The 15862-nt window shown below is 38.3% G+C and overlaps 1 protein-coding gene across 1 annotated transcript in view; it reads right to left on the bottom strand.

Annotated features, from left to right (window-relative positions):
• Positions 1-15862, bottom strand: part of gpc5a (glypican 5a) — a 55537-nt gene that overhangs the window by 7047 nt on the left and 32628 nt on the right. The gene's annotated exons all lie outside the window — the stretch shown is intronic.

Below are 15862 nucleotides of genomic sequence, written 5' to 3'. Positions count from 1 at the left end.
AAATATGCAAACAACAAAAAAATATATAATATTTACAAAAACAAACCGATCAAACTCGGGAGCCAATGATGGCGTTTTAATGAAACACCTTGATCCTACTTTCTCGGTCTCATAAATAAATTAAAAACACTTTCATTGAATGGAAAAGAAGATGATTTTCTAATTAGCATGATCTCACCCTACCCAGTTCTGATGCAAGTCATCTGAGAAAACACAATTTCCATAATAAAGTTTCTAAATGCGTTGTGATCTCTTTGGTATTAACCTTCCATTAACCTTTCCATAAACACGGAGCGTCTCGGAGCTTTTATTTCCTGGGACTGCGCAGCAACAGGCATGGCCCAAATTCATCAGACTGGCTGTGGAATTGCTTATGCTTGATTAAGCTACTGATAGCTCTTCGCCATGCCGAGGCGAGGGTGAACAACTGGCACAAGCTGCTTGTGAGCCAGGAGGTGCAAATAAAATACAACATCTGGTCCATCATCATGTTCTGCTTCACTCAGGTCAACTTTAAGAAAGAAACGAATGGAGAAAATCTGGATTATCTTTCCAACACAAAACACAACTCTATTTATTATAGTTATAATACTATTTCTATATAAAACTAATCTTGCCGGAATTGGGACGTTCAGAAAAACATATGGGTTAAAAAATTATGCTGTGTGTGAATCAAAAAATTATCTGATTGCATTTATTTACACAACCGTTCAAAGGTTTGGGGTCACAAAATTGTTTGGGTGACCCCAAACTTTTGAACGGTAGTGTATATATTTATTTAGATAATTATTTATAGATTTTATATATAATCTTCTGTGTAAAAAATCGTATAATATATATGTATACTTATATTCATAGCTTATATATAATCTTATACAAATATAAGATATAATTTATAATATTTAATTCATAATATTTTATTATAATAATATTTACACTACCGTTCAAAAGTTTGGGGTCACCCAAACAATTTTGTGACCCCAAACTTTTGAACGGTAGTGTATTTATTTATTTATTTATTTATTTATTTATTTATTTATTTATTTATTTATTTATTTATTTATTTATTTATTTATTTATTTATTTATTTATTTATTTATTTATTTATTTATTTATTTATTTATTTATTTATTTAGTATTTTAAGAGGAAAGTTTTAATTTAAAGGATTTGGTGGTATAGCAATAATGGATGTGTCCAAAAAAAATTGGCAAATGTGAATATTTTAGGATAATATACAATAGTTGAAAACTCAGAAAAAAGAAAAAAAACCACACATCTCTTGAGTCATTTTTTCCCTTCTGTGAGAACAAATCAGGATTTGAATTGGCACGCTTATCTTGGCGTAGCCAGGCAACTGCTCTCGTGCACATCATAGACTTGCAGGCACCTCAGGACTCACAAATGTCATGCGTTGAAAAAAAAACTTATTTTTCCCATTCCAGCTCACCAGAATATATTCCAATGTTTTTCAAATAGTAACCGGGCATAAGCGATCAACACTGCGTGACTGTGCCAAAGTGTGCTCGTCCGCCCCAAAAGGACCTCAGTCTGACAGCTGCTCCTGAAGCTCACTCGGGTTCTCCCAGTAGATGATTAACTTTGTGAACCATTAAGTGGTTTCATCCCCTCAGCAAGGAAAAAAAAAAGGATCAACCTGGAGTCTTCCCTCTGAGGATTAGGACAATCCCTTGGACCTCATCAAAGGGACTCCAAGGTGAAGAGGGCTGCTGACTTTCTATCAAATGTCAGTGAAGAGCACCAGAAACCAAAAAGTCACATAGATGCCTTGAAAAAAAATTGATAATAAAATCAAATCATCTTGAATCCACTTCAAGGTACACTACCGTTCAAAAGTTTGGGGTCACAAAATTGTTTGGGTGACCCCAAACTTTTGAACGGTAGTGTAAATATTATTATAATCAAATATTATGAATTGAATATTATAAATTATATTTTATATTTGTACAAGATTATATATAATCTTTGAATATAAGTATACATATATATTATAAAAAAAATTACATAGAAGATTATATATATAATCTATAAATAATTATCTAAATAAATATATACACTACCGTTCAAAAGTTTGGGGTCACCTAAACAATTTTGTGACCCCAAACTTTTGAACGATAGTGTATATTTGACTTATTTAGCCATTTTCAGCAGTAAAAGTTCATTTTTGTTTTTCATGAACAACAAATTAAAAAGTAACTTGCCGCTTGCTGCCGACTGAATTAAATTAAATTATTACATTTAATTAAGCCACAATCATCAAAACAAGGCCAAGTTTGAGCTCAGTGCTCTCGGTAGAAATCAAGAAATCCAGTGACCATAATGACAGATGATTAGAAAGCGTAACGCCGCAACCTTCCTTTTAACTTGACTTGAAAATTCCCCGACAAGGTCTGAATGTGGCATGAAATAAGGTACGGAAGGAAGCATGGCCAATTGATATTTAATTAATGGCAGGTCCGCCTAGAGGGCCCCGGCTCATCTGCCGCACGTCTCATCCAATATTCATGATTTACAAGCGGGCTTCTTGCCACATCAAACTTTCCACGCGATAGCGAGCAAAGATGTTGAGTAAGATTAGGCCACTGCATGAGTACGGAACTTAAAGGAACTCTGGAGACTAAATTGGAATGCGAGCCAACTCGCAAATTGTTTTCGATGCACATCCATCGTTCTGCATGGCCGAGCAGCAGAGGAGGACAAGTTTAAAAAAAAAACACAAGAATGGCGAAGAACAAAACATGGAAGTACCGTATTTTCCGCACTAGAAGGCGCACCTAAAAACCTCCAATCTTCTCAAAAGCCGACAGTGCCCCTTATAATCCGGTGCGCCTTATATATGGACCAATATGGATTCGTGGATGAGGACTAATTGATTAAAGTAAGCTTTACGTGTTTATTTTGTGTGTTGCGTGATATTATTATCGATATATTGTTATTATTTTTTACTATTTCGAGTGTTACTATATTGTGATTCCATTTAAGCGTTTGAGCAACGTAGAGTTATTTATTCCATGCGCTTTATAATCCAGTGCGCTTTATACACTACCGTTCAAAAGTTCGGGGTCACAAAATTGTTCGGGTGACCCCAAACTTTTGAACGGTAGTGTAAATATTATTATAATAAAATATTATGAATTAAATATTATAAATGATATCTTATATTTGTATAAGATTATATATAATCTATGAATATAAGTATACATATATATTATAAGATTTTTTACACAGAAGATTATATATATATAATTTATAAATAATTATCTAAATAAATATATACACTACCGTTCAAAAGTTTGGGGTCACCCAAACAATTTTGTGACCCCAAACTTTTGAACGGTAGTGTATATGGACAAAGTTTTAAAATGGGCCATTCATTGAAGGTGCGCCTTATAATCCAGTGCGCCTAATAGTGTGGAAATGTAGGATGTATGACAATGGAGGAAAGAAGAGCAATTGTTATGCTAACAAATATTAGCTCAAAGCTACTATCATTGTTCTCTTGTTTTCCCCAAAGAGAACATTCCATTCTGACTTCAAGAACCATACGGCATAATTTGCAGATCGAGTTTACACCCCGACTTGGCCCACGCTATATAAAATACAAAGTAAATGCCGTCTTCTTCTTCACGGGAGCCCACGGCAGTGTTATTAAAGTGCCTGGCTGTGTTATGATGATAGATCTCCCCACCAAGCTTTGGTCCTCCAGTGACCACAATTTACACTCAAAATAGAGAGATTGGAAGTGCAGACAAGTGATACAAGCAATAAAGTCTGCCTCGGTACCATACGCTGGCCCGGTTCATTTCAACACAGAACCATTTGGAGATAACCGTTGATGCACATCTGAGACGGCACGTCCTTCCTGACGACTAACGTCACTTTTAGTACATGAAACGGCGCCGTGCGTACTGTACAACGTCGGGGCTGGCTAATCAATTATGCAACAGCTTGGTGACGGAAACAGGGAGAACCCACCGGGTCTCCGCCTGCCAGTCACAATCATGACTGTTTGCCAATTTCCCACCAGGCCTCAGTGACAAGCCGCTGGATGGCAAGTGCGATAATGGATGGTTCCGAGGGTCAACCCCGGACCGCGCATTAGCAATCGGATCGAATCTCTGCAGGAAGTGCGGGCGAATGCTGAATGGCAGTATTGCTGATCAATAACTATTCATTGTCAGGAACCGCAGTTTAGGACACTTCATAATGTGGGGTTGGCTCATTAACATGCGCAATTAAGATTGGGTTGAATTGCGAGTACTAATGGAGACACGCTTGGGACATTTATGGACAGTTGCGAGATGGATCTGCCAACTGTGGGGAAACAACCTGCACGCATCGCATAAAATAAGTGCAGCTCTCTAACGGCACATATTTTGTGTTTTGATTTGAGGAGTTGAGAAGGGCACACTTTGCTGGAACTGTCAATCAGGCAGAAATGATTCCTTGTGGTTTGTGTGTCCATGGAAACTGCGACGCCCACAGGGGGATCGCTGATAATCATCGGCTCACTGATGGGCGAGCGATACGAAATTCTGTTGACAAACGTCCGTTTTTACTGCCACATGTTTATCGTGTTCAATCTTCATGTCCCTTTTCCGCACTGGATCGCTTTTGTAATTCCTGCCCAACAGAAACACAAGCCTCAATTCAATTGTTAATCCAATAATAAACAATACAACTGCTGTAGGAAAATATAATAAATAACATAACATAATAATTAAATTAAATTAAATTAAATTAAATTAAATTAAATTAAATTAAATTAAATTAAATTAAATTAAATTAAATTAAATTAAATTAAATTAAATTAAATTAAATTAAATGTATTTTCAAAGCGACCAAAGGCAAGGGGCCACTCGAGTGTTTGGTCCCCAGCTACTCATCAGAAACCTCCAAGCTTGCATTGCTGCATAAACAAAATGTTTAGCCGTGCCTCCGCATCACCGTCTTTCTGCAGAATCGGCCCTGGGACACAAGATTGATCATGTGTCTGCTAAAGTCATCATGAAGTAAATCAGGTCCTTTTTCTTCTTCAAACAAAAAGTAAAGCTTCAAAGTAGCCGGAGATCAGGTTCTAAAGCATTTGCTCAACTCCAAGCCCACGCTCCTTTGATCACCACAAAGAAAGCAATGTTTTGCTCTCAGATAAAAGCGTCTCTCCATCCATCATGAGCCAAGCTTGCCGCCCAACATCAGTCTGAGTGGCGTCACCCTTTTTGCTGCGCACCACTGAAATTTTCTCCGGTCACCGCTTTCACCTCATGTGACAAGGTCTCCCGCGACAAACTGGCCGTCTGCAATGTTTGTTTTCTGCATGCGACATGTGAACGCTGAGAGGAGGGCTGATGGGAAAGCAACGTGTAGGTCTGCTGCCTATGGGCCGAGCTTACTGATGCACATCTAAGGGTGACCTTGGCGGCCTGACGATGAAGGCTGAGTGACATTTTCAGAGGACAGCGACGGCAAGGAAAGAACACCTGCCTGTCATGTGTCACCGGGATGAGAGACATTTCGGATCGTGCGCTTCCGTGCGGCAGATGATCTCGTAAAGACTTTTATAAGAAGGATGGAAATATTTTTCAACAAATACTTGGAATTGGTTCTAGCTGTCTGCCCTAAACACAACAAACAGCTGAAAATAATAATATAATAAAATATATGTCACCAAATACTTGGAATTGGTTCTAGCTGTCTGCCCTAAACACATCAAACAGCTGAAAATAATAATATAATATAATATAATATAATATAATATAATATAATATAATATAATGTAATGTAATGTAATGTAATGTAATGTAATGTAATGTAATATAATATAATATAATATACCGTAGTTTCCGAACTATAAGGCGCATAATATAATATAATATAATATAATATAATATAATATAATATAATATAATATAATATAATATAATATAATATAATATAATATAATATAATATAATATAATATAATATAATATAATATAATATAATAATGAGTATTCTGAATGTGTAAACTGCAGAATGACTCATATTTATGACAAAAACAATTCTAAATGGAGAATTAGTCAACATTGGTAGGAGCAAAATGATGTGCAATTCCACCCAAAGGCAAACAACGAGACGATCCCAAACAATGACATTTACAATTAGGTTTCCGTTATAGCAGAAGGAACAATTGTTCTATTTCAGGGCTGGCCGGGAGCGTACAAAAGAATTTCATTTAATGAGTTGGAGTCGGAGAATTTCAATGTGTTGTGGTTCAATTAATCCTAATGAAGAGTTCATCTCCTCTTTTCATTGATAAAGCAGACTTTTGTGAGAAGGTCTCCGTTTGTGACACGGAGCTGATTATTAAAAAAGTTGGCCCGCTAATGTGCGCTTGCCCTTTTCATGGTTCATTAGGACAATGAGAAACCTTCTTGCAGATGAAGCTCATTAGGCTCAAAATTCGAGTTGGAATAAAACTGATTGAAGCCAGGTACTGTACTTGCATGTATGAGTTTGAGTACCGTATTTTCCGGCCTATAAGGCGCACCGGACTATAAGGCGCACCTTCAATGAATGGCCCATCGCACCATTAATGCATCATGTCAGATTTTTAATCCAAATCAAATCATTCTCCATTTTATCTTTTTTATTTCAACTTCAGACGGAACAAATTACTTTATAATCATAAAATAATGATCCATAGTCTTTTTGATTCATGATTCATAGTCTTCAGCGGGCCACTTACGATTGATTTCATGACACAATGCTTTGGGCCAGTTTAAATTTAGGAATTTGGTCCATATATAAGGCGCACCGGACTATAAGGCGCACTGTTGGTTTTTGAGAAAATTCTAGGTTTTTAGGTGCGCCTTATAGGGCGGAAAATACGGTAGTTAAAGTAAACACACGGCGGCTACCTGAGGGAGGAATGATGAGAAGGAGAAAGTTGTACATTTCTAAAAAAGTGACTCCGACATGACGATGTCAGAGGATGAAGATTCTTGCCGGGAGTGAAGAAAGTCGCGTTGGAGACGATTGAGAACATTTCCTAGACTTCAAGGGGGGACAGATTGAGGTTTGCATTTCAATCCTGGATCTTCTCAGACATACTTTGTATGCACTACGGCTGTGATTCCATTTATAGACGACGAGATTGGCAGACATCCAAACTCCATGTAAATAGCTGCAGCGGCATCAACAGCCCACAGTGACAACACAGTTGGCCTGAGCTGACTCTCGGTGATTTAAACGAGACTGACATCCACGTGGCAGTCCTCACTTATTTTCCTTATTTCATAATCGGCGCAGCGCTAACGAAGCACATTTAGGCCATGTTTTTTTTTTTTTATTTGCTGTCGTGGGCTAGCGTCTATGTCGCCAATCTGATGACTCGGCACATTGACAGACACAAGCTACATATCAGATTCACACTCAACTTGAGAGACTTGATTCTGATCTGACGATATCGGACCGCCTGGCGTTTTTTCGATTTACACCAGTGTGACGCATATCAGAATTGTCACTGTGTGGTGTGCAACATGTGAGCTGAATTTCCCCGCGAGGGATGAAAATGAGTTTGATAGTCCATTTGAAAATGAAAGGAAAGTCTCTCCAGCAGTCACCTCAAGCGTCTGCGGACAATAGAAACTTTTCCGCAGATAAAAACTTCCTTGCTTATTCATTGTCAAAAAGTTTCGGATTCTTTGATGCACTTTGAAGGTTTTCATCGGCATTAGAAAAAGTGTCCTTTCGATTGAAGATCCAGTAAATTTCATATCTCGGAGGTCACTGTGTTTCTCGGCTGTGTTATTTGGGTTATTTCGCCTTTCTGTCCTTCAGCTTCAATGATTCTCCCTCCTCCATTTGCTTTTACCAAGCCGTACTTTGGACTCCAAATGGTTGCCGAGAATCCCTGCTGGAGGTCTTCTCGTCATTCAGTTTGGTGGGCTGAGTGCGGAGGAGGCGAATGACGGCAAATCGGCTTTCGGATGATGTGGCAGGATGCATTATGTATATTGGCCTATTTATTCGACTCAAATAATCAAGTCAATTGGAAGAGACTATCCAAGTAAATACACAAATCAGTTTTTAATTGTTGATAAAAATCAGGATTGCCGATTCCCTTTTTGAAAACATCATTACAGGAAAAAAACTAATTCAGATGGTCCAGAAGTTTTTACGTAATCTTGCCATATAATCAATAATATAATATAATATAATATAATATAATATAATATAATATAATATAATATAATATAATATAATATAATATAATATAATATAATATAATATAATATAATATAATATAATATAATATAATATAATATAATATAATAATAATAATAATATAATATAATATAATATAATAATAATATAATATAATATAATATAATATAATATAATATAATATAATATAATATAATATAATATAATAATAATATAATATAATATAATATAATAATAATATAATATAATATAATATAATATAATATAATATAATATAATATAATATAATATAATATAATATAATATAATATAATATAATATAATATAATATAATATAATATAATATAATTAAACCAATTGGAATAGACAATCCAAGTAAATAAGAAAACGGGGTTCTAATTGTTGATAAAAATCGGGATCGTCCGGGCCCTTTTAGAAACCATCATTACATGACCAAATGTAATTTCGATGGTCCAGTAGTTTTCACGTAATCTTGCTGACAAACGAGCAAGGGTGCAAAACATAACCTTCTCGCTGAGGTAATAACCGCAAAAGCACACCTAAAAGCAACTGTATGAAATGAGCCGTGTGAAGAAAAAGTGGTTGGGGGGAAAAAAAATCATTAAAAATGAAAGATATCACATCACAGTTTCCATCTGGAATCCAAACAGCACTGAGGTTGGTCCATCACAATTTACACGCACACGCTGACAGCTCTGCGTGCAGCCTGCAGCTTTTGCCTTTTGGTGTTGTTTGCAATCCCCCACGGAGTTTGGTTAGCGCGCTGGCTGACACACGAGTCTCTTCAGTTTCAGGACTATGTCGCTGACAGCAGCTTCCGTCTAAAGTTTTCATAATGTAATGTAATGTCATGTAATATAGGACCGTCCGTCTTAAATATAATCAATCTGTCTGTCTCCTCTGGGATAGTGCCAACAGCCTTTAAAACCGCTATCATTAAACCGTTACTTAAGCGACCAATTCTTGACCCGGACTGTCTCAGTAATTATAGGCCAGTTTCAAACCTCCCATTCATAGCAAAACTTCTTGAAAAAGTAGTAGCGCAGCAGCTTATTGATTACATGGTCGCCAATAATCGATACGACACTTTTCAGTCTGGTTTTAGAGCTAATCATTCCACTGAGACAGCACTTGCGAAAGTGACTAATGATCTCCTCGTAGCTATGGATTCAAACATTTCGTCTGTACTGTTACTACTCGATCTTAGTGCTGCCTTCGACACTGTAGACTTCGATATTTTATTAGGGCGTCTTAAAAGTTGTGTTGGTATTTCAGGGTCAGCACTAGGCTGGTTCCATTCCTATCTATCAAACAGGACGCACCGAGTGGTCCATGGCAATGCGTCCTCGGAGCTCTATAATGTTACATGTGGTGTCCCACAGGGATCGGTTCTCGGACCAATTCTTTTTAATATTTATATGATTCCGCTTGGGGACATAATACGTAAATATAATATTAGTTTTCAATGCTATGCGGATGACACCCAATTATATATGCCGTTATCGATGACAGATCCGCGGGATTGTTGTAATCTTGAGAAGTGCCTTGCGGAGATCAAGCAATGGATGTCTCTCAACTTCCTTCGTCTTAACCCAGATAAAACTGAGATGTTGATAATTGGTCCAGCTCGTTATCAACACTTATTCAAGGAAACCGCTATAACTATAGATAACCGTACTATCACTCAAAGCGATACTGTAACTAATCTCGGGGTAATATTTGACCAAACTCTCTCCTTTCAAAAGCACATTAAGAATATAACCAGAATTGCGTTTTTTCACCTTCGTAATATTGCAAAGATTCGTCCGATCCTTTCGACCGGTGATGCGGAAACTATTATACATGCGTTCGTCACGTCGCGCCTGGACTACTGTAATGTACTATTTTCGGGTCTTCCTAAGTCCCGCATCAAAAGTCTACAGTTAGTACAAAATGCCGCTGCAAGGCTGCTCTCTCGGACAAGAAAATTTGATCACATTACCCCAATACTAGCCAACTTACATTGGCTTCCGGTCCATTTAAGATGTGACTTCAAGGTTCTTCTATTAACCTATAAATCGCTGCATGGCTTAGCGCCTTCATATCTCGTCGACCTAGTTGTTCCTTATGTTCCGTCTCGTAACCTTCGTTCGCAAAACGCTACCCTTTTAGCGACACCGAGGGCTAAGAAAATGTCTGCAGGCTCTAGAGCATTTTCTATTCGGGCTCCAGAGCTTTGGAATGCCCTACCAATGGATATTAGGACTGCTACCTCAGTAGAAACATTTAAGACACGTTTAAAGACACATTTCTATGACATGGCCTTTAACTAACCTGTAGTGGCCGATTCGGCTGGAGTTTGTTTTCTCTCCCTCTCCACCCCCTCCCTCCCCCCTCCCCGGCCGGGGAGGTGGTTAGGTGGTACCCATGCTGACAGCGGCTATCTGGATTCTCGTGGCCAATTCAGGATAGGGGAACTGCAGCTCAACCTCCTCGAAGAGCACTGCCAGGACAATTGAGGGCTCCTTTCGGCAGCCCTCTGCTGTGACATGGACATCCACTTTTTATTTAATTGATTTTCATGTTGTATCATTTGTGCCCTCTCTGCATCCATTTCAACCTGGTGATCCTGAAAGGGGGATCCTTCCATCTGTGGTCCCTTCTCAAGGTTTCTCATTTTCCCCCTGCTAGGGGTTTTTAAGTTTTTCCTTGCCCTTTTGGGAGCTTAAGATCAGGGGATGCTTTGAGAATAATTGTCAATTTCTGTCTATGTGAAGCCCTTTGAGACTGCTTGTGATTTAGGGCTATACAAATAAACTTGACTTGACTTGACTTGAATATAATATATAATTATATTTATTAATTTTATTTTTCATTTTAACTGCATAGCTCAGTTATGCATGAAAGGACGTTTTGAGACTTGTTACCAGCCAGGTAAGTTTCCAGAAACATCTTCTCCCACTTGCCTTTTACTTCCCTAATAAATGTGCCGCACCATATCAGGATCCAATAGCTCAAAAACTTGACATAATAAAGACAACAGATCACATTCACACATTACCTTTGAACTGTTCCAGCACAATGCTAGTTTTTACAACTAGCGTGGTAAATTATTATTCCCAAGAGATCATTCAACGAGTCTCGGAATCATTCCGGTCAGGCTAAGTGGACAAAAGGTTGTGAGTCACACTACTGAAAATAATTTGCATGGCATTATGACAAGCATGGAGGAGGGCGAGAAGCACAGTAGGTGAGCTAATCTCATCTCGCAGTGTAATGAGAATAAAGATCTTTCTAATAGGCACAGTCTAGTGTTCCGGGAGAGTTCAAAGTACCTCTCGGAGACACGAAAATACGTATTTCTGTCATGCAGAAGTAGTATTTCGTTTACAGTTGGGAAAATATGACAATTGGAACTATGGAAAAATAGTCTAATTTTCTATTGTGCACGTCATCACTCGTGATTAGTGCGAGACTTCTCTATTCAGTAGCATTTTATTAGAGTGTTGAGAAGCCCGGATCAAACACCTGCAGAGATAATATTAACTCGACTATAAGTCGCGACTTTTTTCCAAAATTTTGAACCCTGCGGCTTATAGTCAGGTGCGGCTTATATAAGGATTTTTTTTCGTGGTTTTTGTGATGACTTGATCACTTTTATACACTGCAGTATCTTGAAGAAAAAAACAACAAGAAAAATACTATTTTGAAACACTAGTATGGCTGCTGCTTATTCTGGCTGTGTTGCTTGTGACTATTATGAGCTTTAGTAGGAATGCACGCTAGATGACCTGCGTCAAAGGGCTCTAAACCCTTCGTCACAGGCAATGTTGAGAAAGACATGTTAAAGTATGTTATAAAAACTTTAAAAAGGCTTTCTGTGAACGGTCTTTCTTTATAAAAAAAACGCGTGTGCACGTGCGGCTTATAGTCCGGTGCGGCTTATATAAGAAAAAACTAAAATATCCCCCAATTTTAGCTGGTGCGGCTTATAGTCCGGTGCGGCTTATAGTCCGGAATTTACGGTAATTAAAAATGTATAAAACAATGCCACAAAGTTTCGAGACACTATCGATCAAACCAAATAAAATGAATTCAAAATGAGTAAAATAATATCACAACATTTTGAGACACAATCATATCCGCTAAAGTGTTCATTTTTAAGAGTCCCACCTAAAGAAAGTCTTTTTTTCCCATTTCTTAGAAATCGATGTGTGTCTCTGGGTGCTGTCGGCGTGTTTGACAGATGTTGTTTTGCACTCCAATGTTCACAAGGCAGCACAGTCACAATGTCTGCAGCTGAATCCAGGCTGGCCTGATAAGAGCCCAACACGCGCCTGTTGAGATTTCAGCACCGAAACAACTCTTCGTTGTGGAGCCTGTGCTGTCAGCTCGTTGAAAGTCAAGGAAAGACGAGAATTTCCAACTTTTTTTGTTTTTCTAGCATGCTGCAATTAAGCAAAGTATCAACTGGTAATTTGGTTGTGATTAATGCGCGCCCGTGTTATGTTTTCAGGCAAACATTTGCATTTAGCTCATTTAGCTTTGTATAATTAGAAGCTCACAAAGTCTCTAGATGCTTGTTTGTTAGAATTTCCCGACTGGGAGCGTAATAATAATAAAACACCAGAGCGAGAGTGGCAGAACTGCTTTATAATACCGTAAATTGAGCCGGGCGGTGGTTTTTATGTGACCAATCCAGGTGTATATTTACTCCATAAACATTTATCATGAAGCAGCTTAACCCTTCGCTTTGAGGCCTTTTGGCTGATATCAAATAGTAATTAGGCAGCTGATATTTACCTCGCTGTCATATCGCTGATGCGTGCACAAGCAAGTGATTTGATTTGATTCCGGTACACGTTCCACTTCAGCTCCTCGCGCAGCTGTTTGGTTCTCATTAGTCATCACGCTCGTGATGAACGCACGGGGCTGGCTTCTTCTTCTCACCAGAACGTCTTGTTAGATTCCTCATATTGGCTCTTCCCCCCCCCCCCTTGCTCCAAGTTTTGTGATCATCCTCCTCCTCTGTTGTACTTTGAGCTTTCTCCCAGATTGTGCGACTGATTTTTTTTTTTATCACACTTTCATCCATGTTAAAAGCGAATTCTATATTTTCATATTTTCTCCACATCTCTTAACATACCGTAATTTTCGGACTATAAGTCGCGTTTTTTTTCCATAGTTTGGGTGGGGGGGCGACTTATACTCAGGAGCGACTTATATACATATATATGGGTTTTTTTTTCACTTTTTTGGGCATTTTATGGCTGGTGCGACTTATACTCCGGTGCGACTGATAGTCCGAAAATTACCGTACATAAAAAGAGTATCAAGTAGAACGGCTATTAACTGCATCCATTTTACTATTTCATTGAGGAGCGATAAGAATTGGGTCAAATCATTTGCGGTCGCTTTGTTGGTACGATAACAATAACGGCATAGAAAAAAGAACGGGGTCAAATCATTTGTTGGTATAATAACGAGATGTGGTACGTAAAAAAAAAATTGCCAGGCTATCCGCCTTTCAATGCAGCCATGAAATGAGAAAAACAAGGGCAGGCTTCTTAAATGGATGTAGGAGGAAGAGCTATTTCCATATCTCACTGGTGTCATGTTTTAGTGAAGGTTCTCAAGCCATCTGTGTCACCAGAGAAGTCATAGTGAAATCTCTGGCATGAAAATATCTGAAAAGCAACCCCACGCTCCCGTTCAGGCACAAATGATCATTTACTTATGACTTCTGAGTGTGCGCATAATAATATAATAATGATGACAAGAGTTCTCATGTATTAGTAAATGATTTCTGACTTCCTGTGAGTTGGGAAAGTGTCAAATGAGTTTGGTGTCTGACTGTGAGGGCAGGTCGGCGTGCTTTCTTCTGTTGGCACAGATCTGACGCAATTACGCCTAAAGAGGATAATCCCTTTATTGTTAGCGTCGATCTATTGAATGTTTTTATCAGACTATGCCATCTACAGCATGTTCTGCTGATAAAGCTCAAAGACATGGGAGGAGGATTATCGATAATTGCATTGAAATGGTGCCGCAGTGAGACGTGCGGCTTCGACTCTTTTTGCTTTGATGCTCGCACATTGTCCAAAAAAAGCTCTCAACGCCCTCACTGTCTATTTTCTCTTCCATCCTTTTTTATTTTTTATTTTTTTATTATTATTCATTATTTCTTTTATTTTTTATTACCGTATTTTCCGGACTATAAGGCGCACCGGACTATAAGGCGCACCATTAATGCATCATGTCCGATTTTTAATCCAAATCAAATCATTCTCCATTTTATCTTTTTTAGTTCAACTTCAGACGCAACAAGTTACTTTATAATCACAAAATAATGATCCATAGTCTTTTTGATTCATGATTCATAGTCTTCAGCGGGCCACTTATGATTGATTTCATGACACAATGCTTCGGGCCAGTTTCAATTTAGGAATTTGGTCCATATATAAGGCGCACCGGACTATAAGGTGCACTGTCGGCTTTTGAGTAGATTTTAGGGTTTTAGGTGCGCCTTATAGTCCGGAAAATATGGTATTTTACTTTTTCATTTTGTTTCATTCCTTCAGCTCTCAACGCCCACACTGTCTATTTTCTTTTCCACCCTTTTTTATTTGATTTATTTATTTCATAAATATATGATTTGTCAAAAAATAGTTTTGTTTTATTTGATTTTTATTTATTTTTGCTGTTTTATTTTTGTTTCATTCATCGTCGCTATGACTTCTATTGTGTGTTTCTCTGATTGGAAGTTTTGCACTGGAGCATCATGGACAGCAAATACAGCAAAATAGCCCGAAAGACAATCCATTTTCGGGAGAGAAGGTGTAATGAGTCGACTCTTACATCACTGGGTGCAGCTGGAGCAGATTTGCGCAGCTTGCTGCTCTGATCACGATAATGTGTTCTAATCAGAACAGAGCAAACCTTCTCTCACTGCAATATGCTGGAACAAACTGCATCTCGTGCTATTAGCATATCATCATGTAAATTGTCACACTTTTAATGAGAGGGTTGTGATAGCCTGCATTCCTTGACAAACTCTCATTTAGCGACGTTTTTAAACTTGCTCATAGATTCTCAAGGCAGGCAGCTTTGGCCTAAGCCATCCAGGTCTCAGCTGAGCCATCATTAAGCAGCAAGTTCCAGACGGAGCGTCGGGCCGCAGGGGAACATTTACGCAGCGTGAATGACTTGTTTGGATGACCACCCGCCCGCCACCACCCTGGCTGTCGCCACAGGCGAGATGGGAGGGATGATTAATCCAGCGGTTAGCGTGTTTAACGATGGGGAGGAGGGGTTGGGCATCCATGCGACGTGAGGAAGGTGCATTGGGGGTTCCTGATCCTCTCCGGAGCAATCTTTTTTTTTTTTTTCGATAACGGATCTTGATTGCCTTAATGCCCCCATTGAAGCTATTATCTTCCATGACTATTATTATGGGTGTCATAAACTGCAGTCTAGGATGACTCTTATTAAGATGGATTATTATGCAGATTTACTTCCAACACGCTTCACCGGATTTTGAATTTGAATCATGCAAGCAGGTAGATATGGTGATGTGTGAAGAGAAACTAATTGATCATTTTTTTTGTAATTTAAGTTAACTATTTTTGTTGCTGTT

This window comes from Syngnathus typhle, linkage group LG4 (assembly GCF_033458585.1).
Source record: "Syngnathus typhle isolate RoL2023-S1 ecotype Sweden linkage group LG4, RoL_Styp_1.0, whole genome shotgun sequence".
NCBI lineage: Eukaryota > Metazoa > Chordata > Actinopteri > Syngnathiformes > Syngnathidae > Syngnathus > Syngnathus typhle.
This window is presented reverse-complemented; position numbering and strand designations above follow the sequence as displayed.